Source organism: Patagioenas fasciata, chromosome 7 (assembly GCF_037038585.1).
Source record: "Patagioenas fasciata isolate bPatFas1 chromosome 7, bPatFas1.hap1, whole genome shotgun sequence".
Lineage (NCBI taxonomy): Eukaryota > Metazoa > Chordata > Aves > Columbiformes > Columbidae > Patagioenas > Patagioenas fasciata.
This window is the reverse complement of record NC_092526.1, coordinates 27139240-27162646: the sequence shown is the minus strand read 5'-3', so window position 1 is coordinate 27162646 and position 23407 is coordinate 27139240. Positions and strand designations below refer to the sequence as shown.

Here is a 23407-nt window from a genome sequence, read left to right as displayed (position 1 = left end):
CACTCTCTCTGTAAAGAATTTCTTTCTAATATCCAGCCTAAATTTCCCCTGGCAGAGTTGAAGCCCATGCCCCCTTGTCCTGTTGCTAACTGCCTGGGAGAAGAGACCAATCCCCACCTGGCTGTAACTTCCCTTCAGGTAGTTATAGAGGGTGGTGAGGTCACCTCTAAGCCTCCTCTTCTCCAGATTAAACAGCGCCAGCTCCCTCAGCCTCTCCCCATAGGTCTTATGTTCAAGTCCCTTCACCAGTCGTGTTGCTCGTCTCTGGACCCGCTCCAGCACTTCGGTATCTTTCCTGAACTGAGGGGCCCAGAACTGAACACAATACTCCAGGTGTGGCCTCACCAATGCAGAGTACAGGGGAAGGATCACTTCCCTTGTCCACCACTAAACTCTATGCTAGATTTTAGTGCAGCCTAAGCTGTATAACAATACAATTTTGTGATACTTCCAAGTACAAAGTCAGCTGTATTGTGTTATCAGACTCGGATATTTTTAGGAGATCCACAAAGATTTTGCCTTTAAATTTGTCATTTCTGAAGTCATGCAACTGAGTTAACACTAACAAATTACCACTTTCACTCGAGGTTAAAATACCGTATTTTATCTTGTACTTGTCATGAAGCTGTATTTACACAATTGACATGGCTTATCTGACTAACACATTCACTAAACTGTAGTAAATTGTTTCTCTAAGCTCAATAGCCATTGAGTTACTAGAAAATCACCTGGCTTGGATATCTGTTCTTTGTAAATATCCATTTAGCTGCCATTGGCATAGTATTTGACACGTCCTTTAATCACACAATCAGAGCTTGCCAACTTCATAGGTCAGAGTTCCATTTTATAGATGAGAGAGCAAAGACAGAGAGACTGATGTTTGGGAGAACACACTTCTCCCACCCCTTGGCAGTAAAGGATGGAACACACCAGAGAGATTGTATTTGAAATATATTAAAAAACACACAGAATCAGGTGCTGGGAACAAAACACCTGGAATCACACTCTCTGCTTTGAGAGAATGCTTTAGAAACAACAACATGGTGTGTGCACACACAGCACCCACAAATTAAAACAATAACCAGAGATGCAGAAGTTCTAATATTGAACAACTCCGCAGATGGAACAAATGAGGAGCCCTAAGAGGGCAGCTTTAGCTGAACACCATTGCTCAGGAATCCTTTGAAACATTGTGTGAACAACAATTCACAAAATATACAGTGCCTTAGTGATAAAAAATTGCAAAGCACTGAGCCTTGTCATTTATTCACAGTAATGGAGAGCCCTTCATCATCGTAATACAGCATCCACCTCTTAGGGCTGTCACCAAGGGCAAGGCGGCAGCCAAGCGCATCTGCTTTTTAATAGTCTTACATTCTCATGTCCCAGTCTGGCAAAGTAAACACATGATAACGGATATGCCTGAGGGTTACTTTTGGGGGTAATAAGTCTGCAAAAAGGATTAAATTCATCCAGGAAAAAAAAAAAAACATTCTAACATCCTCCAAGAGGAAGGGATGAAGGCAGCATGTGGCAGAGGACCTGTGAGAGGATTCCTATACAGCACTGCACAAACATGAACCCCAGAGCAGCAGAAGTTAAAAAATGAACTTAATATATACTAAGTTAATCTTCACGGTTCTGATTTTTTTAAGTCAATTTAAAGTGGTTTTGGTTTAGGTGCTACAAACTTCATAGAGGGACTATAACCATTGGCCTTTATTTTTTGTTATTCTGCATCATTGAAACATGACCTATTTGGTGATGCAGGTCTGATTTCCTTTCATTTGATTTTAATAGATCAAAATTTAATTGTTCCTGTCTGTTAAAGTAGTTTTTGGTTTAAATCTAGGAAGATTCAATTAAATGTATTCAGCAAGTTCCTTTGCATTTTTCCTCTTCATCTTGAACTTCTTAGTCACTTAAAAATAAAAAAAAAAAGGTGTTTTAAGTAGTATACATGTCTAGTGAGCCAATTAGTTTTTATTAATGGCTAAATCATATATCAGGTTTTTGAATTGTCATAGTAGATATTTACATAAAACCCCTCAAACAGTTATGAACGAGGCTGTCATTTGCAGCCTAGACAATATTGAAGTGAAGCAACACAACTTGGCTCACATTGTTTTTCAAAAATTTGTTAGCTTAGGTGGTCTTTGTACTTCCATTCCAGGAATAAATGAAAGTGTCCAAATAAAAAAAAATAAATTAGGAAATAAGGCTGCAGAACTGTGGAAACACAACTTCTAATACACTTAGGACCTTGACTACCCTTTGGGTAGCTCCCGTCTTCCTGCTCCTGTGGTCCAACGCAGTTGAAGTTGAGGATAAAAACAAAGCAGTAACTTATTACAGAAGAGAAGTAATCCAAATGGAGGAGGGAAAGGCACTGTACTCCTTTCATATTTATGTTATTTTTAAATTTAGTTATGGTACTTCTGGCTGTAAAAGGCAAGAATCAAACAGCCTGGTAACTTAGATTAGCATGATAAACAAATCTCTGAATTTTCTAGTTCTGGAACTAAAATATAGGCAGCGGTTTATAAATATAAAGCCAAATATATAAACAATGAGAAAATAAATATAACACAAATTATAATACAGTACCTTGATTCTTAACAAGAATATTACAGGTTTTCATGCTAACTCCATAAGCATTGAGATGTGAAATGTAATTCTCTCCCTGCCTCAAGAGCAGTCAAAAAAATATTGCACTTCAGCTTTTCACTCCTGAATGACATAAAAAATAAGAACCCCTTCATCCTTGTTAGGAATGTTAACTTTAGGGAGATACATGTTAAAAGTAATTTATAAATGAAAATAAGTGGCAACAGATTCCATTTGGAAGTTTAGAAGGAAGTATTTTTCAATTTCACATATCCTGTAGCATGTGTGAGATTAAAAACAAAACAAAAAAATCAAACTACCTAATAAATAAGTATCTCATGCACAAAGCCATTGAGCTGCTTTACCACAGATGGATTGGCTGTTTTTTAATGTAACTCTGTACCATGACTTAAAAGTATGGAAAGAACAGACTCGCATTTAGAAACAGGATTGAGAGTTAGATACGTGAGGGCTGTGTAACTTCTCTATCTACATCTCTAGTAGAAAGAATAAAACATACTATAGAGTTGTATCACAAAACCATTGGAGCTGACTTCTGATACTTCGATTCATCTGTTTACTCAGAGTGAAAAGTGTATCTTCATAAACGCAGAATGTGATAGCCATTGTGCCTTCCTAATAAGGCCAGATGATGTATTTTTTGTAGTTAAGGAGGAAAACAAATCATTTTGAGGAAGAATTTCAAAAGCAGAACATTAGGAACCCAAGGAAGCATTTAGATAGCTAATGGGCAAACTACAGACACTTCCAAACACAGTTCAAGCATTATTTGTGATTTGGGAGGGCAACTGCGAAACATCGGAAATCCAAGAACAAAATCCATTAAGTTTTTTGTTTTGTTTTAAATACAGATTATATGTCTTCATGTTGACAGTCTCTTTGGAAACCACTTCAGGTATACCTATCTCCACCTGCCATGCTGGAGAGGGACTGGGTGGGACACCATTTTGTTCCTCGTACCATGCATAAAGTCAACCAGGCTATTTTGTTAGATTACAGCAAAGAGTAAAGATGGAGCACTGATACAGCAGGGAATCCAAGAACTTCATCAGCTCCATCACACAGGTTCCCTGGCTGCTGACACTTTCGAATGACACAGTAGATCGTCGTACTGATTAATCCCATTTTCCTATAGGCGAGTCCTCAGTTCTCATGGTTATTTAAATTAATAGGGATAAAGCAGCTACAATTACATATCTCAAACATACCTTAAGCTAAAGAGTAATTAGAGTTCAACCTTATACATTATGCCAAAAGGTACTGCAATGCACCCATTTATTTTAATAGTACTGTAAAAAGTTCAAGATAAAAATGTTTTAAAATTATGTAACTGGTTGACTTTCAGAGAAGCTAAAGACTAATGCTGAACTAAAAATAAAAATAAGGCAACATAGAAGCAGGCTAAGAAAAGGATAATTGCCTATAAAGAAGAATTTAATTAGTAATGTGGCAGAATCTTCACTAGCTGCAAACTTTCAGAGGTCTAATGGTGCTCTAAAAAGGAGTGACTCTCTCCCAAACAGCAGGATGCCTGTAATATAGGTGATTGTGAGAAGCTCAAGGTAATACCTTGAAACAGATCTAGAGGAAATTTTACATTTTGAATCATTTGGCTGCAGCTTTGGTTGGCTCCTGGCCAGCACCACAGACAATTAAGTGAACCAAGCAAAAGCAGTGATAAAAGCAGTCCAGCTGTTCAGAAGGGGAAACAGAGATCCAGCGTCAGACAGACGGGAGGTGTGGTGGCTGCTCGGCAGAAACAGCAAAGAAGAGACAGAGATAGGCAGATCGTGATCAACAATATGGAACACAGAGATTTTTACTGATATACCAAAACTTTTGATATCCCCTATAAACAGGATCCATGTTTGAATCAAGAAAATCAATACACACACCACCATAAAAAAAATCCCAGTTACACAAACACCTTGCAATTAAGACTAGAGATCACTGCTTTTCTTGTAGGCTTAAAGATCTATGGGAAGAATTGTCAAAATCCAGATTGTGTACATAACTCTGCCCTCCTATTTGAACACTATCTTAGTCTATTTTACTCACACTCAGAACACAATACAGATACACCATAGAAATACAAAAAAGTTCTTAACTTTTTTAAGAGGAAAATATTTTAATGTATATATTTATTTATTATACCTGGTTAATACTACCTACTAAAGCACAAAGATCCAAACCATGACCCATCGATGCAGTTATCACCCTATGAGATAATGTTTTATACAGTTTTGACTTAATCACGTTAAAGTGCAGCTACTTTAATAAACAAAACAAAACAAAAACAAACAAACAAATACCCACACACCAAACAAACCACAACTATCTAGACAGTAGCTTCTGATTCTTTTAGAAACTTTATTAATGCACTTTAACTACTCATCACCTAGCTGGCTGAAAACCACTTCACAGAAACGTATCCATTCAAACACATCTAGCACAAGCACTCCTGCATTCTGCCAGGGAACTGAGCGGGGGGGCTGGGATGAGAAACAGGACAAAACAAATCAACCAACAAAACACCACAAAACCAAACACAACTGTGTTGAGGTTTTCTTCTAACACGTGCCAACAAAAAGTAGGGGCTGAAAATAAGCACTACAAAGTGGAAGAGCAGCAGGACCATCTCCGCCAACTTCCACACTGACTTACATGGTGATACTGAACTGGAAACCACAGCATTAATGTACATAGGAAGTCTTTCAGTAAATTACAATATTTTCTTGCGTAAAGTGACAGTCACAGTTCAGTCCACAGAGGGGCTGAACCAAAATAGTCAGGAAAGACACAAATCCAATTCCTTTATCCTCAGTCTGCTGCCTCTATACAGCATTCTGAGACATCAGCCCAGCTTGACAAAACCATTTAGATGCTAACATTGAGACAAATTCTCTGTATCTAATAAAAAACGTTTTAAACAACTATACACAGCTCAGCACTAAGCTTAAAGGAAATGCAAAGCATCAGTAAATGCAAAAGTCAGAGTTAATTAGCTCATTCTAATCTCACAAAGGCATTTTTTTACACTTATTTATTTGAAAAGGCCATTAAATATAAATCCAAATACAGAGTCAGGGCAAACAAATATTATGCCAACTTTGATGAAGCATAGCTTTCCCAATGAAATGTTAAATGGCAATTCTGCATTAAACACAACCGCTTTCATGATCTTCCTTGAGATTTTAACTTCACATGCCTATTGAACAGAGAGCACAAGGGGCATTACGTGTCCCACGTGGCCCCTCCTGCAGGTCTCTAAAGAGTACTTAAGATAAACACTCATTCATGGTGTTACGCCCTTGGACTTCCAAGTACCTCAAATTCCACTTCAGGGTATTAGCCAACTGCTGTTTAAATTCTTTGTAAATGAGCTGAATCATGACCCTCCACTGCAAAAATGTGCCTTATAGATCATGTCCTTAGGGAGTCAAATAATGTAATGACAACTTACCACTGAGCTAATCAAGAATCAGAAAATAAAAATTAACTAAAGCAGAGGCACTGAAAACAAAAATAAAATCCATAGTGTTATCCAGCTGAACCAGGTCACGCATACAAGAACTTCCTGCCATTTACTACTGCAGTACATTACTGTTGCAGTAAAAAGAAATTTTAACCCTCTACAAAATAACATAGAGAAGTTGAAATATTTCTTTTAACTCCATCAAAGTGAAATCGGAACATGCTCAGTAATTTGTATCTAAGCATCTTATATAAATCTGTTTCAAGTAAGTCTACATCTACAAAATGATTAGGTGTTTTGGACTGGTATATTTTCACCAACAGGTGTGGTTTTGCCTCATCCTGTGGAAGGAGATACCCATTAGTTAGTCTTTTTCAAGTGCAGAGATAAAAGGAGAATCCAATGCATACATGGCAGAGATTTTGTGTTGCTGTTGTCAGAAAGAAAGAAAGAATCTGTCTCCTCCCTTTTTCCCTCAGGCTATAAGATCCTTTTGCAACTGACACACTTTGATTTTTTTTTTATTATTTCTCTCTCCTCACTCTTTTTTTTTTTTTTGTCTCAGCTCCCACATGCCCCATGAGAAAGATCTTTGAACAAGATTGTCTAAGCAATGAAAGAGTCTAAGGAAGAAAGCTAAGGACTTGTATACCCATTGTTTTATTTTAGAAAGAAAGTCAAGAACAATCCCCTTCCATCCCAACCATCCAGGAAATGAGAACCATTGGACCTGGCTTAAAATTGGGAAGTAACAGCATGGAATCATAAACACACACACACTGACATCCTGAAAACCAGCAGTAACTGAAGTCATCCTTGGTCATCCTACAACATAATGCCATAGCAATAATTCCAAATCCAGGGAATTTTTACTTGAAACGTGGTATTTGCATACCACCTATGTTGAGACATGGAGATACATGGGGGAGGTGAAAAGGCAACTGCATGCTAGTGATCTGGTTTTGAAAAGTAATGAAAACATGCAAGGACTTCGAAAAGAATATAGTATCACAGCAACAGGCGTCTCGGTACCAGATTAAAGATAACGTCTGGGAAAGCCAGCAGCATCAACAGACTGACTCAGCCTAATCTGACTTGAGCTTTACACTTTCTCAGAGGTACTTCAATGGATTTGGGGATTTATAATCAGATGAAGCAATATGCCGTTGCTCTAAAGCAGACTGCTGCAACTGAAACAAGCAAGTCAAGAGAAAGCTTTTGCTTATCCTTACCTCAAAACAATATTAATTTGCTACATAGTTCTAGCAGACTGTAGCAGTGTTTTCCATCTAAGCACTGAGGTATTGGGTGTCGAGAAGGGAAGACATAAAAAAAAGAAAAAAAAAATAGAGAGGAAAAGTCAATTTGTAATAGTCATACAAACAAGCATTATTCTCTCACTCAACAACAGTGTCACTGAAACACAGTTACTTAGACTATCAGAACTTTGGGTCAACAGCTTGGCCCTGCCACACATTCAGCAGTTGACTTATGTCAAAGGTACTGTGTTTAACAGGGAACAGCCAGGAGAACCTCTCTAACCCCCAAAGTCTATGAGATTAGCCTTTTGGGTTTGTTGCAAGCACTCTAAATGAAAAAGAAACAAAAAACTAACTTGGATCGCTCATTCCAGTCTTAAAAAACCCCTTTACTCAATGAAGAAAAATTCAAATATTTGCATAATCCTTTTCTATCAAGCAGTTCATAGCAACAACTAAAACAGCTTACCCTTCGGCATTCAAATTTCTTGCCAAGGTATAGAGCAGACACTAATTCAGATGTGGAACCAATCACTTGTCAACATTTTTGAAACTTTATAGTTTCTCATGTACTAGAATAAAAAGAAAGAATGACAGATATTAATTGTGAACTATTGCATTATCAAAGCACAGAATTTATTTTCTTAAGAAATTTAATGCAAACAGCTTAATGGAAATATGTTTCACACAAACCTTTTCGCAGAATTCTGTTGGAAAGGTCTAAATCAGACTAAAATGCTGGGAACAACAGTAATGTATTTTCAAACAGAAATTCTGATTCAACTGTTTTCCCCATAATTTCCTTACCTGCAACTACCACACACCAACAAAATAACCATTTAGCACACAGAACAGAAGCTTGACCATTTAATTCCTCTAAATGTGAGATGTTTACCACATGCAGCATTCGACCAAAATCTGTCTCTTCAAGGAATATTTCATTGGTAGTCTCATTTAAAAAGGAATACTGTGCACCCACAGATGGTAGGAAACGTGCCTGTAGAAACGGTACCGCATCTTGCTTCAACAGAAGGAAGCCAAATCCACTCCCCTGCAGAGCCAAGAGCCAAACAAGTCTGTTCCTGCCCTGTTTCTGGCCACATCAGGTATCAGTATGGGAGCTGGTCCCTCCTAAGTAACCACCCTGGCCCTCAGACCTTGATGTTCCCCATTGTAACATATTTACAGAAGATTTTAAAATGCTCCTACCATCTTTACTGAAGGTTTGGTTAAGCCGTACTAATTAAATTGTGATATTTTTTATGATGCACTCTGAGATGTTTAGTTATACTACTCCCTCCAGTCCCCTAGGATCTGGTAACTTTCAGTTTTTGAGAGAAAGACCTAGAATTTTATTTAATCAGCAAGGGAATATTACTTAGAAATTAATAAATTATTCTACATCTTTTATAAACACATTCCTTTCATTGGTCTATTTTTTGCTGCCTTAGTGTAAAAGCTCTACTTCCTGAAGAATATGATCCCATGCTATTTCTTTTCCTTGTTTTTCTACCTTATCCCTCTTTCCCTAATATGGCTGCTTTAATTAACTTTAAGAAAAAATAAAAGTAATCATATTATGCAGTCCTTCTTCACCTTGTACCATTTCATCTGTTAATTGTCACAGACTTTTCATTAGTTCTCATCTGAGTTTCACTGAAGTCAATCCAATTATTTATGTTTTCTTTTTCTTAAGTCATTAGTCAAGGTGGCAACTAAAACCAGGGGACAGCAATGCCTCTAGCACCATATTTGACAACTCCCTCCGATTTGATTTATGTATTTTTTTACAGTCAAGAAGGACTGAAGGATTTTTTTTTTTTTGCTTCCAACGAAGAAAGCACACATTGCATTTGTTGCCATTACCTAAGAGACTGAAGATACTAGAGGTATCTTCTAGGGGAATCTAAAGAAAAACACTTAGCAAATAAGGGACATATTCTTCAAGGTGAAATTGTCAATTAAGGTACAAAAGTGAAAATAAGTCAAAGAAGGTTCTTGGTTATGCTGAACTTCTAGGGTTTTTAGTCCTCTCAGTGATTTGGTTAACTTACGAGGATGGCAACCTTGACCTCCCCCCAAGACTCTAAGCACATTTCTTTGGGTTCACATACTCACAATTGTTTCTCAAGGGTAAAGCAGCTTTTTCACTACTTAACTTCATTTTTAATAAAGGAGAGAGAAGTTATTTGTGTTTTGGCTTGGTTTGCCTTTTCAACCATACTTTGTTTCCATATATTCTGTTTTCTTTAGCCTGGGCCTCTTTATTTCATTCAAGTCCAATTTCAGTAACTGGCTCAGAATCTGTTGCAATGGGAATACATTTGTCAGGGTTACTCAGCTGAGAGACTGCTATTTTCAAGACTACTACAATATTCTGTTATGTTTAAAATAATTTATAAGTATTCTATTCCTTAACAAACATGTACTTCTTACCACTAGGTCACTCCCATATCTTCCTAGAAATGCAAGAAGAAACAGCAATAAAACAGATGACAAACTTGATATTGAGTGATTGCCTGAACTATCCTTATTTTTGTCATCTCTGAGACTTTATACCTAACATACCCTTGATATTTATCCAACTGAAATACTGAAGTTTTCACTGCAGTATGAATTCAATAAGAAAGTTAAGCTCATATTAAACTTTAACCTCTGACCGTCTCTACTGAAAACTTAGCTACATGATCAAACAGCACTCAAAGCTAGACCTAGATTATTAAAGTTTATTTTATGTAAAGGCACTTTTTTTTATTTTGTTTTCCCAGTCAAGAAGCAGAATAGCATCAGAGGCAAAAAGGCTTTAGGACCTTGCACGAGGTGTTTACTTATCCTATTTATGCTATGAGGGACTAAAGCCAGACCTACCAAACAAAACTAAGTATCTTTGAATACTGATACTCCAAATAATTTCACCTAGCGATTTGTTGACAGTATTAGTTATCTATGTACTTCAAATATTACCAGTGGTTCACCCAGTTCATTAACTAAATCTTTTAATACTCAATAGGGTATGTCCTTCAGACATGCTGATTTGTACTGTTATATACACCATACATTAATTACTGGCATTTTATCAACAAGTTAACAGAAAAACACCATGACTTTCTCCCGCATTTTTCCTAGAAACCTCTAGTTAAGAAGCAGTTGATAATTCCTCTACAAAACCCTTGACAAAAACAAACAAACAAACAACAAAATAAAACAAAACCTTGAAAAAGGACATCTGAAAATGAGTTTCACTTGCTAGTTTGCCTCTCTAATTAGCAAGAATACATTCTGCCTTTCATGCTCTTCCGGTAACTTGGTAAGCTAATTCCAAAAAAACCCCACAAAGTACAACTAATAATATGGTATCCTAGGAGAATAAAAGCCAAGTGCTAATACATCAGAATCATTTTCTAACAGGCTGTATACTGCACCACAACATTATAATTTCACTTGTTATTCTGCCAAACAAAATGTGTGGCAATTGTAGTAATTATGCAATACATCATGCTCACCTATTTCACTGGCTTCTATCATGCCTTTATACGAATACCAAGATAATAAATGCTGAAGGTCATTTCTGTAAGTATGTTCTGGAGTTACAAAATACAAAGATTTTTTTTTTCACTGGATCTAATGCGAAATGTATCCTGTACCATTTCATCATCATGACAGTACTGAACTCAACAAGTAAATGCTATACCAATGCACACCAATGCCCTATTGTTAATTTTTTTCATTAAAAACAAAAATAGCAAAGGGTAGAGAAGTGTTTTTTGCAATACTGTATTTTTGCTTCTACTCCAAATCTGTACGATTTAAGAGTTTGCTATTCCAGGGAGAATATAAAACCATGAACCTATTCCTGTATGTATTGACTTTGTGGCTCTACTTGAGCCTGTAGAGCTGAGCACCCTCTATCCCCCTGAGGACAAAAGAAGCTCTAAATCCTCAACACCCCCTCTGCAAACTCAGGTTTCAAAGACAGCACCCACACTAACATTTTCCTGTCTACTGATACAGGATCCAACCAAACTCATTCATACTGGACTGTTCACAGCCACTGTATCCAGTATTTCAAGAATTACATTTATAGAGCAGCTCTCAGTGGGAGGACTCAAATGGGCAGTAGAAACTTAAGGCAATTCACCAGCTATATTCAAGGTACGGACACCTCAGAAATCATGCAGAGAAGTTCTTAAACTGGCATTACCAGAGAAAGACAAGGTAGCCCTTTTGTTGCTGTCCGATCTTGCACAGAAGCCAGCAGTTTGTCTTACAGTACAGCAGCAGCTCTTCAGCTTTAAGTGGTTGGTAAAACAGTATTTGTAACATTGAGTAGCACTACCTCTCCTCATTTAAACCCTTTGATCATCTTAATAACAATACATTTATAAGTGTACTATATATAAAAAAATTAAATAATTTTTTCACTTACACATGTCAAAAGACTTGGCAATCACGCACAGGCCGGTACTGGCACATCATGCAACACCACACGGGAAGGGAAGCGCATAAAAGAAACTCAGGTATCAGAATACGTTCCAAATTACACAAGTCCCAGTATGTAGTACAAGATCTTCCTAAATATCCTGTTTTTACTGTACCTTCAAATGCTCCTGCTCTGGTAGGGGGATTGGACTAGATGATCTTTTGAGCTCCCTTCCAATCCCTAACATTCTGTGATTCTGTGATTCAAGAGAGGGAATATGCCTGTTTATAGCTACAGCTTAATAGAAGTGATGCCAATTTTAGAAGACAACAAATAGCATTTAGTCAAGGCTACAAAATCTGTGCAAGGTACAGCATGCCTGACACCATCTCAGAGCAAAATTTTACAAACCATCTAAACTTTGCTCTTTGAAAACTCTTGCATAAATAAGCATACTTGTCCTAGAGGACAAATATAGTGTATCTGGTGCAAATACACTTATTTTGATTGTACTACTTTTTAAAAAACTCCTAAACCTTAAAATTCACCTGATAGGAAACAGTCTCCACAGCCCTCAATTGTCTTGACGAAACTCCACTTTGCAACTTTGGTTACACCTATCCCTGTGGACCTGTCTTCTTCAGTTCTTAGATGCATCCCTATTGCAGTCTTACATAATTTACATGTGATTAATACTCTCTTTTGCAAAATACTTTACAATCCTCTTGTTTTGCAGGGTCATGAAAACAGTTTTTATAGATACTCTGGTCCAGCAGATATAAAACAGAACTTGCTGTTCTATATGTAGGATTACAAGTCTTCCATGTCTCAGCAGCTTGGTATCTATGTACTTCATATTAAAATGGCTTTGCTTTCCCATAAACTAATGCTGACAATATAGGGTACTTCAAAATCTTAGATCTGTGGCGTAATGTGATACGATATTGACAAAACTGTAATGCTAATATGTAAAAGCCTCAAGTAAATTCTGAAGTGAGTGATAAAAGAGAAAGCAAAGCTGAAGTACTCAAAAGAATTAAAGCCACCCTGCGATATAAACATTACAGTAGTACCTTAAAGTAATGAGCTATGGCAGATTAAGGAAGCAGCTAGAACATGAATTAAATAATAGCAACTGTATTGAAGTTAAAAAGAAATCTCTTGACAAGTGCTATAGTAGTCCAAACAACCTGCTATCCACACAGTCTTGAAAAAAGACTGGGGAGAGGAGCATTTAAAACTTGGATATGGTAGTAAGAGTTTTCAAGGAAATAAAAATGAGTAAAACAATTAGGATAAAAATAAAAATCCACCAAGCCAAGTTCTCCTCTAAAAGTTAATTCTGGGAGCAGAGCATTACGCTGCATCTCAGGAAGGAGAGCTCTGACTTTTTACAGTTCAACATCACATTCTCCTCTATACATGGAAAAGACTAGGGGAAAAAAATACAAAGGATTAAGTAAGTTCTCAGATTCAACATAGTCATTTCTCACACTTTAAATAAGAATGTGTTTGCAAAGATTAAATCAAAGATGCAGGCACTCCTGAGCAGGGAAGAAACATCCAAGTAGAAAATGGTTTAATTTCTCTGTATGAGATAAATTTATCCTAGGGGTATTTTGAAGATCTCTAAGACTATAAAAATGAGCAATACATACAGCCCTATCGCTGGATGCCACAACTACTGTACTCCTAAGTTTTTATTTATGCCCAAATAACAGTCACAATATCTCTGACCAGAGCAACCAATATCTTACAATTGCAGAGAAGCCCCAGAATCTGACTGCACCCTAAAGAACCAAAGGCAAACTGAAGAAATGCAATCTGTCTAAAATCTGACTTAGCCCACAGCTTCTTGATAGGCAGCAGGTCCAGCTAAGGGTACATACAAATTCTTTTCTCACATAAATATGGGATGCTGAAAACTGATTCAGAGAACAACATCCTTAGAACACACATTTTCATCTGTCTCCACAGGTATTCAGGCAGCACATCGCCACTGGCAGGTCAGTGATCCTTCCTTCATACCCCCACGGACACTGGGAAGGAGCACCGAGACATTTCAGTCAGCACCAAAAGTCACTGGCTAATCGGAATTGCTCTGCTCAGCACCGCCGAGCCAACAATGACTCACTGACCGGCCTTTGCTGCTGTGATGAGGGTTGATTTAACTGCCAGAACGAACAAAACAGTCAGTGAACCCATTTTATTTTCAGACAATACATTTCATGTTTTGTTTTTTCTTAATAATGTCATGAATTTGCTTTCTGCTTGTCCTATTATTATTCTCACTAAAAAATCAATAATGTAGAAAACATGACAATTTACATGCTGCAGGAGTGCTGGATAAGAGAAATTTTTATAAAAACGTGAAAGAACAGTGAAGCATAAAAAAAATCAGGCAGGCCAGTGACTTGAGAGCTAAGCTAGGGTTCTATGGTTGTTTCTTATCTTATCATTAAATGTCATCTAAACGGTGCCTCGATTAGTGACCTAGAGAACGCAAACCAAGCGCACTAACCTGAATAAGTAAGAAAAACATTGCTGGTATTTAGTTTGGAGGGCAAATTAAGTAGGGGCAGCTGACAGAAATTAAAGTATGTTTTGCTGTATGATAAGTAAGTAACCTGCATGAATATAAATCTTTATGCTGCTATACCTCATTTATTAATTTTAACCTTTTCCAAAATATTTATAAGAAACTGAATCAAAACAGTTATCAAACAACAACTCCAAACAAGTTTTCCCTCAATAGCTAGTCTTTACACACATACAAATCCCTAATTCTCATATAAGCTGACCTGAAAACATAAATACATATGTTTGTTTACAAACATAAATAGTAAGCTTGTCACAATACACTTTAATGTATATCATAAAAGACGCCACAGAAACAAGAAAAAAAAAATCACTAATCAGTATTTATATTCTGCTAGAAAAGAACAGGATAAGAATTCCTTAAATGTATACAGTGTCAATGAAAAAAAAAAAACAAACACCAAAATATTAGACTGTCAGGATATCTTAATTAATGTGGAGATTTAAAAAAAACTTTTCTGATCTATACCCACATGCTGACTCCAAACACCTATGAGGTTAAATAGTTTCAAGCAGATCATGACAGTCTCAGGAGATCAAAAGAACAGTGATAAATCAGCACACTAATTCACTAAAAGGAAAAAAAAAAAATGCATAAGGCAGTGAATTACTTTTCATTATGTCTTTGAAGAATTACTAGGAGTATGTACACATACACTTGTGTGTCCATATATACATGCACAGAGCATCAATATACAATTTCTCTGCTACCATTTCTCTGCATTTTATCCTTCAGTTACTGATCTTAGCAGTACTGTTCCCAAGAGAGCCTCAAAAGCAGACAACCAATCTCCCCTTCAGCTTTTTCCTCCTTTCCCCTTTTGAGTTGGGATGGGACAGGGAGAACAATGTAAGGCTCAGAAGCTGCTGTTTTGCAATCAAGAAGCACAAACTTCTTGATTTAGGAGTTGGGATTCAGAAATCTTTCCTCTGTACACTTCATAATGCAATCAATTATAGTATTGCTTCTTGCTCAACATGACACATTCAAGACCACTTTGTTTTCTGTGGACTCAAATGTATGACAGCTTTGCCCTCTGAAGCTGTTCTGACTTCACTGAATTTATTCCCACAGGATCCTTCATTGTAAAAAATGTTTATATTGTAACCCTGTGTAGTGTGGGATTTACCATTTGTCACGGATGGTTTCCTCACACTGCTGCTATAGTCTGGCAAGCTCAGAGACCTGCTTGCATTATTCAGAAATACTGCTCATGCACATCCGCAGCAGAGTTAATAGATGAAATCAGCCCAGAACATATCGCACTCACCACGAGGCAAAACAGTCTCTACAGCAAGAAACACCAGTGATGCTTTGAGGGTAGCAAATGCATCCCTCTGGCTAGGAAATTTTGTGTAAAGATAGGAAAGTCACATATCACCGTAAAATCATGAGTCAAACATTTAAGAAGAGCTTTTAAATATTTAATGAAAAGCCTCATGAAACATGACTAATAAACAGAGATGAAAGTGGTAAAAAATCCGAAACAACACTTTAGTTGTACTAAACCAGATTTCACTATGTACTCCAGTCTTTTTTTTTTTCCACAGTAAAAAAAACAAGATAGTGATTATCAACATCGGCTAAAAACAGATATAAATTTGGTTATTGAGTTATAGGAGACAGAGAAAGTGAAAAATAGACACAAACAAGTTGAATTTCATTGCTGGAAGTGGAGGGGGAAATATACATGACTGTACTAATTCCATTCCCCCACCCCACAAAGTCTTGGGAAATATTCCCTTCACAGTTCAAAAAGGACAATCTCATGCTTAGTATGTTAAGAAAACAAAGATGAGAACTGAGTGAAGAATGCCAGAGAAGTTTTCCAGTTTACTAAACTGACACAGGAACAGAAATACAAGGCTGTGGTTCGATTGTAACTACCTATAGACTAATTATTCACTCCTGAAAAAGCTGTATTTCTCAGGCTTTACTGAAGTCCAAATCACAATACACAAATTGAAATAGTCAATACATAAGCCTTATCATGTATCCTAACTTCTCTTTTTAATGGGACTTCAAAACACCTATGGATAGGAGACAATCCTGTGGTCAACCTCATCACCTTCCTCAGATGTAAAAACATATTTCAAGCTTGAGACACCAAGGCATCACACAGATTAAGTTTGAACTTTTCAGCAAGCACTGAACTTTGTTCTCAGACTTAAAGCAGTTCCATCATTTAAACCCTGTGAGAATCCAGAGAACTGACTGACACCTGCTCCTCATCGCCAGAGGAACAGACACATCATTGTATTTAAGCAACTGGATACACTGATTTTTCAGCACATGTTCTCTAACCTAGTAGTCCTATAAAAACACAGCCAAAACTAGAATTCCAGCCTTTCTCTGTAAGCCTGCAATCTGCTTGTCTCACAGTGATTTAAGGAAGCATATATTTGCTTTTTTCCTCCCATTTAGATGGCAATTTTGATTTAAACACTGACAAGTTACACATTAAGAGCCAGTTTTAAAGGAAATACTTGCTTTTGTCCAGCAATAAAAGTTTGGTTAGGCTTGTGATTTATGAGATATTATTTAAATAAGGCCAGGTTACAGATGACAGGTTGCCTAAATCCATGCAGACCAGAGCTGCATAAAACAGAGAAAATTGACCATCACAGCCCTCGAAAACATAGTTTATGATGACTTAATCTTTGCACAAATGGGTATAGAAAGAAAACAGAACTCTTACGCCTGGAAAATAAAACTGCTGACACAAATATTGTAGCCTGGGTTATTTTCTAAACAGTTATATTATTTCCCAATAAAAAATACATTTGCGCTGTATCCAGACCAAAAGTTGTGAGCAAATGCATTGAACATCAAAATATAATTTAGTTTAACGCTTCAGTCTTGGGTTTATTTAGGAAATGAACCCAAGCAATTTGAAGTTTTCCAAATAGTAAATAAAAACAGATTAAGAGCTCCAAATCATAAAACATTCAATAGCAACTAATATATATCTTTCAACGTCATGTAGATAGAAGTCACGTATTGATATACAGTCACATTTGGAGCAACTGACAGTGATATCACTTCATAATAGAAAAAGCTTTCAGTACAAAATTATCCAAATGATGAAATGTATATCTTATGGCAGGTCCAATGTAACTACTTTAATTACTGCTGTCATCAAAACTCTTGGGTAAAAGTGATGTCAACATCTATTGATTCTGTAACATTCAGGACTACTGATCAAAAATGCCTTAATCATTAAAGCTGAAGAATTTTGTACGCTGACGCTCAACCAACTGCTACAGATTGGCAAGTTCAGAGATTAGACCCCACCATCTGCACATGAATATGCATCAAGTGTTCGTTTGATTTGTGATAAAGAAGTTAGTGATTACAACTAAAACATAAAGAGCACCATTTAAAGAAACCTAAGGAAGTGATTTGATTTCAGCCCAGATGATTCCTGTACCAGGCTCAATGACACTATCAGAACATAAACTGACTCTCCAGGTATTCCACAATATGTGACTTGCAATCAAGGTTTGAAACAACTATTACCAAATCTAGATGGACAACCTGAGACAGTGGCAGTTGCCAACATGAAAGACTGAAGCCAAAAACCCCATCCAGCTCCTTGGAAAAAATGTAATCTGATCAACAATCTTTGCCTAAAAATTGGAACTTATATGATTCTAACTGGGGAATGATTCCCTCCATAGTATTTGGAGATCATACAGTGAACGCTGCTGCCACATACTCCTCACAAAACACCTTTACCTGAGTTTTTAGACTCTCTCACACATTAAGTTTCCATGATCTAGGGTCTGCTGGGCTGTAAAACTGGATTCCCTTAGATTTTTTTCTGAAAATTTTCCTGTCCATTGCTATTTCACAGACCTGCACTTAAAAAAAACACAACTAATTTCTATTTTTTCCATTCCAGATCAGAAACAACCTATATTTGCAGTGGAGAGAGCAAATATTTACGTTTTAAAACAGCCAAGTATAAAACCATCATTTGTTCTTGGCATATAGAGAAAAAACATGGATAGGATTTTTAAATATATTAAGAAGAGACTATATGTATGTGGATAGTTCAACAGTAAACAGATATTTCTTCATAGAAGCCTGGACTACTAGTATACTAAACTCAGCATTTAACCGCAAAAAAAAGCAGCTGACCTTCTATTACGGCACAGTAATGACCAAAGCCAAGAGAAATGTGGCCCAAGTGGAAGAAGACCAAGACACATACACTCAGGAAAATCCAGGATATGAGATACTTAGTAGAGACCAGCAAAATCTGAAGCAGCATTTCATAATGGTCAAAGTCTTTGGTCAAGTAAACCTCAGTCTCATAGCAGACTGAGCATTTATTTTGCCTACATTACTGGCTGTTAAGACAAACTTCCCTGTGTAGGGAAAATGCTAGTCCAGAAGAGAAAGAAGTGCAGAAACTACTAGAGTTGCCATCAAGACATTAATGTTATCAATATGGGATGCTAAATAAAGGAAGGATACCCCACCCTCATTTCACCTGATTATTTTCCATAATAAAACACTAATCCAAGAGCATGCACACACCCATACCCCAGCCCATTTATACCAAGACACCAGTGAAGGTTTTCATCAACTCCTACAGAACTAACAGGGTACTAACCCTAAGCAAGGCTGGTGGGGTGAACAAAGAAAAGACTCTTTGATTTATCACTGTAAGGTGGAATGAGACATTAAAACCTCTTGCCAGCTCCTATCAAAGCTCTGCAGGTTATCAGTTTCCCAAAGCCAGAAATGCCCTGGATGTCATCTGAAATCACTAAAAACCCTGGTTAATACTTAAGGTGCCCTGTCAGGTACGTGGGGGAAGTTGATGGGAGCCTTTCCCTCCAGCTAAGTGTAACTTGAATCAGATTTCCGATGCACTGAAGCCCTGGAAAATATTTTCTCTTATTAACTAACAATGTGATTAATAACAAAACTTTAAGTTATTGATGTACACATGTTCATAATCACTAAAAAGTTATCTTTATTTGAAAAGCACCTTTCATTTGCTATATCTGTAGAATTAAATTATCACAGCTTTACCCATTACTGGCTATGTGTCAATATTTCTATAATCAGACTTGTAAACAGATCAGAATCCCAAGGATACCCTTGTGTATCAAATCTATACCACTACCACAAATAACCACACTAAAGCAGTATATTCTTTGTGGATGAAAACAAACAAAACTGTGACCAACAGATTTATGGCAAGAAACATTGATTTTGTGATCCTATAAAAAGACAGAGATATCATAACAGCCATTGTGAAAATTCAGCCCACATAAGTGGTAAGAGTTAAATCATGCAGTGATTTAACTCTAAAAAACCACCAGAACCAGCCAACTCTATAAGTTGTTGCACGCCTGCCACAGCATTATCCTACAAAGATATGGTGTATATTTTACAAAATTAAGTACAACTATTCATTTTTTTATGGTGACAGATTTGGGAGGTGGGGAGGGGGGGAAACATCACTGCTTTGATTTTTAATTAAAAGCTGGACAGCCACTACAATACCTCTGTTCTTTCACAATTCAGTTATTCACTAGATTTCCTATCCACTGGAATGACATTCAGTTTACATTATTGTGCTCAATTTCCTTTTGAGAAGTTCCTTCAAAGGCCTTTCTACATCAGCCTCTCATTTTTCTGGAAGCACCACAGCATTTAACTACACGTGTAACTAGCCAGATTTTCTGTGTCTCTTCCCCTGCCCCACATCAATGATTGAACAGGAGCTGTTTAGGATGATAAAACACAAACAACAAACAAACCAAAACAAACAAAAAACAAAACACCACAAAGCACCAAAGCCAACAACCCACCAAAAAAAAAACAACCAAAACCAAACAGCACCCTAAGTGGTATTTTTCAAAATAAGCTCTGAAGAACATACAGCTAGGACTGACTATTAACTAATTATTTCAACTGGTATGCTATAATATTGAACAGATGTCCACTAATAAGGTAGTTGGCTCCTGAGAAAATCACCAAAATATACTCAAAACCACTTACACAGTCTATTTAAATCCACACTCTGAAATAAACAGCCCAGTACGGATGTTTGGCAACCGTATCAACACCATTACAATAACAAGTTCCCCCTATGTATTCAATCCACATGCACACAGAGTTTCTAACTTCAACACTGATAAACGCTTATTCTTTTTGCGTGGTCCAAACTTAAAGTAGAACCATAGAATCATTCCAATTGGAAGAGGCCCTCAAGATCATAAAGTCCAACCATAATTTAACTCTGGGCACTAAACCATATCCCTAAGAGCCTCATCTACATGTCTTCTTAAACACCTCCAGGGATGGTGACTCCACCACTGCCCTAGGCAGTCTGTTCCAGTGCTTGACAACCCTTTCCAGGAAGAAATGTATCCTAACATCCAATCCAAACTTCCCCTGGTGCAACTTGAGGCCGTTTCCTCTTGTCCTATCACTTGCTACTTGGGAGAAGAGACCAACACCCTCCATGCTACAACCTCCTTTCAGGCAGTTGTAGAGAGCAAGCAGGTCCCCTCTCAGCCTCCTTTTCTCCAAGCTGATCCCACCCAGGTCCTTCATCCGCTTCTCATAAGACTTACTCTCTAGACCCCTCAGCCTTCATTGCCCAAAAAGTGTCTGGGCAAACCTATGAGGGCAAAATGTCCACAAAGTTCCCTTAAGCACAAAAGAAATCATCTTTGATCCAAGTCATCCTTGACTTACAGATCACTAAGAAAATAGTTATGCATGCTACTTTATTCTCATACTCTTCCCCAACAAACGATAAGGAAGAAAATTAGTACACAAACAGTATAGCACAAAGACAGGGTATTAACCAGATTGCACAGAGTCGTTCTTAAAATTTTATCTAACCCCTACCACAGGTATATTCAACAGCAACTACAGCCTTTGTTGGTCAAGTCACCCAATATTAAACTTCAGTGCTCCAATTTAACTGCTGTATGATGCTCTCCTAGGACTCCAAGCTGGCCTGAACTATAACTGAATTTGTCCAGTGAATTTGTCCAGCAAGATGACAAAAACATTCCAGGCATTTTTAAAACTTAAAAGACAAATTTTATCAAAACATCTGTGGTAATATATCAGCTAAGAAAGCTAGCATGACTGGTCCAACAAAACACAGAGCCCTTTCCCTGCCCACTGGTTCCCAGCCAATGAATCCTCCGTCTGAGCTGAGCTTGAGCCAGATCACCAGGTTTGTGAGCCTGTCACTTAATCACTTCTAGTCCTTATGGAGTACTTGCCATAGTCTGGGGCCTTGCTAGCTCTCTATGCTCCTCACTGCAGCTTCTGACATTTCATGTGAGCTGTGACTTTATGCAGCACCTGCCAGGTGCCACCCCTTTCCCTGTAAACTCCTCTCCCATAAGCAAACTCATTTGCCCCAAGGAAAGAGTTGCCTCCTTTCTTACAGTCAGTACCTCCAGTTCACACATCCTTAAAAAATAATGCAGTCATACAACAGAAAGAAAATTGAAACAGTCTTTCAAGGACAATTCAGTATTATCACAGGGGTCATTCTACCTCAAGGAAAGGCAACAACCAAAAAGGAACCTGATCACAGCTACCGTGCCTACCTTGTCAGTTCTGCTGCTAAAGCTAAACAACATTAAACAACAACACTTCTGAACATTTTAGATCAATGTTTTACTACAACAAAATATACACAGTAGGGAATCAAATGGACCCACTATGCAAAAAATCATGATCAAGATGTTCCATCTCGTCTATTGCCTCTGTTCTGTGTACAGAACACAATTGTGTTTTCAACCCCTCAAGAATGAACAGAGCCCACAATACTAAAACAATGCTACAGAGCACTCTACTAGAGGTTCAACACAATGCATTAGTAAAGGCACCAAAATATTTCTGGATACAGCTTGAAACCACAAATAATATCCTAAACCACCAGTACATTAAAGACCAAACCTTTCTTGTATAGCTTATGGCAATAAACAAAAGAACCAAGTGAATCTGTACCTGTCACAACCATAAGAAATGGCTCTTAAATACCAACACAGGCAGTGGTTCAGTTGTGAACAATAAGACAAAAGCAAGAAGCACACATCAAAGACAAGCTACCTGTTATTAAGGACATTCACTAAGATGGCAGAAGCTTCTATAATGCCAACAGGTGAGCAGTTAAAAAAAGTGTTTTGTGAGCTTACATCTGGACCCTAAGACCACATCATGTTTTAGCAAAGAACACTAAGCAAAGGAGACTATACTATATGCAGAAGGCCAATAACACATCACAGTGCAAATCTAGGAAGCAAGAGCATTCCTACATTTAAGGACCAAAATTACCTGTTGTACCTATCACAGGCCATTACATTCCATCTAGTAAAGATTTCTATCTCTGAAAAGCTAACCAATTTCAATGTAAACATTTCAAGGGATGGCTAGAGTGTTGTTCCCAAATGGTAGTTTGTTCAAAAGACTTATCATCTTCATTGTCAAAAACATATGTCTCACCTCCAAAGTGAGTTATCCAGCATCTAGTTTAGTGATTGATTAGTTTTGTGTCTCCCTCCAAATGAACACATGTATTACTACTACCTGCTGTTTTCCAATACAGCAAAGGCATTTCTCATTTCTGTTTCTGATAAGCTTTAAGGCTCTAATTGCCAATCTTTTACTCATTTCTATGGATCTTGTCTACAGTAACCCAGTTTCTCAACAAATTTGTCCGCAAGCAGGCATAATGTTCATGGCTGTATTTTAGAAACAAACTTCATTAAGATATAGACAAAACAAAAATTACCTACTCCATCATTTATGTTTCACCTCATTCTCTTTGAAGAAGTTTCTAGTAGCATCTGGAGGACACTGAACGACAAAAATAAAAGTTCACATAAGCACGGTTTAAGAAGTAGCTACCCAGCTGAGACTTCATAAGCAGGAACACACATCTTCTGAATGCCAGCACAGTCAGGGGTACCATCTGCTGGAGCTCACCTGTTTCATTTAACACCTTTTACCTAAGGTTGACAGAAACAGAAACT

The 23407-nt window shown here is 37.3% G+C and overlaps 1 protein-coding gene across 4 annotated transcripts in view; it reads right to left on the bottom strand.

Annotated features, from left to right (window-relative positions):
* The window catches only part of GULP1 (GULP PTB domain containing engulfment adaptor 1), a 146421-nt gene that overhangs the window by 88272 nt on the left and 34742 nt on the right, over positions 1–23407 (bottom strand). Inside the window, exon 2 of one of the 4 annotated variants that reach the window (XM_065840814.2) lies at positions 23171–23231. The exons of 2 other annotated variants lie outside the window; for them this stretch is intronic. The gene's annotated coding sequence lies outside the window, so the exon portion shown is untranslated. Of the gene's footprint in view, positions 1–7831; positions 7935–23170; positions 23232–23407 lie in introns of all 4 variants that reach the window. One more of the 4 variants, XM_065840810.2, reaches the window with a different exon arrangement.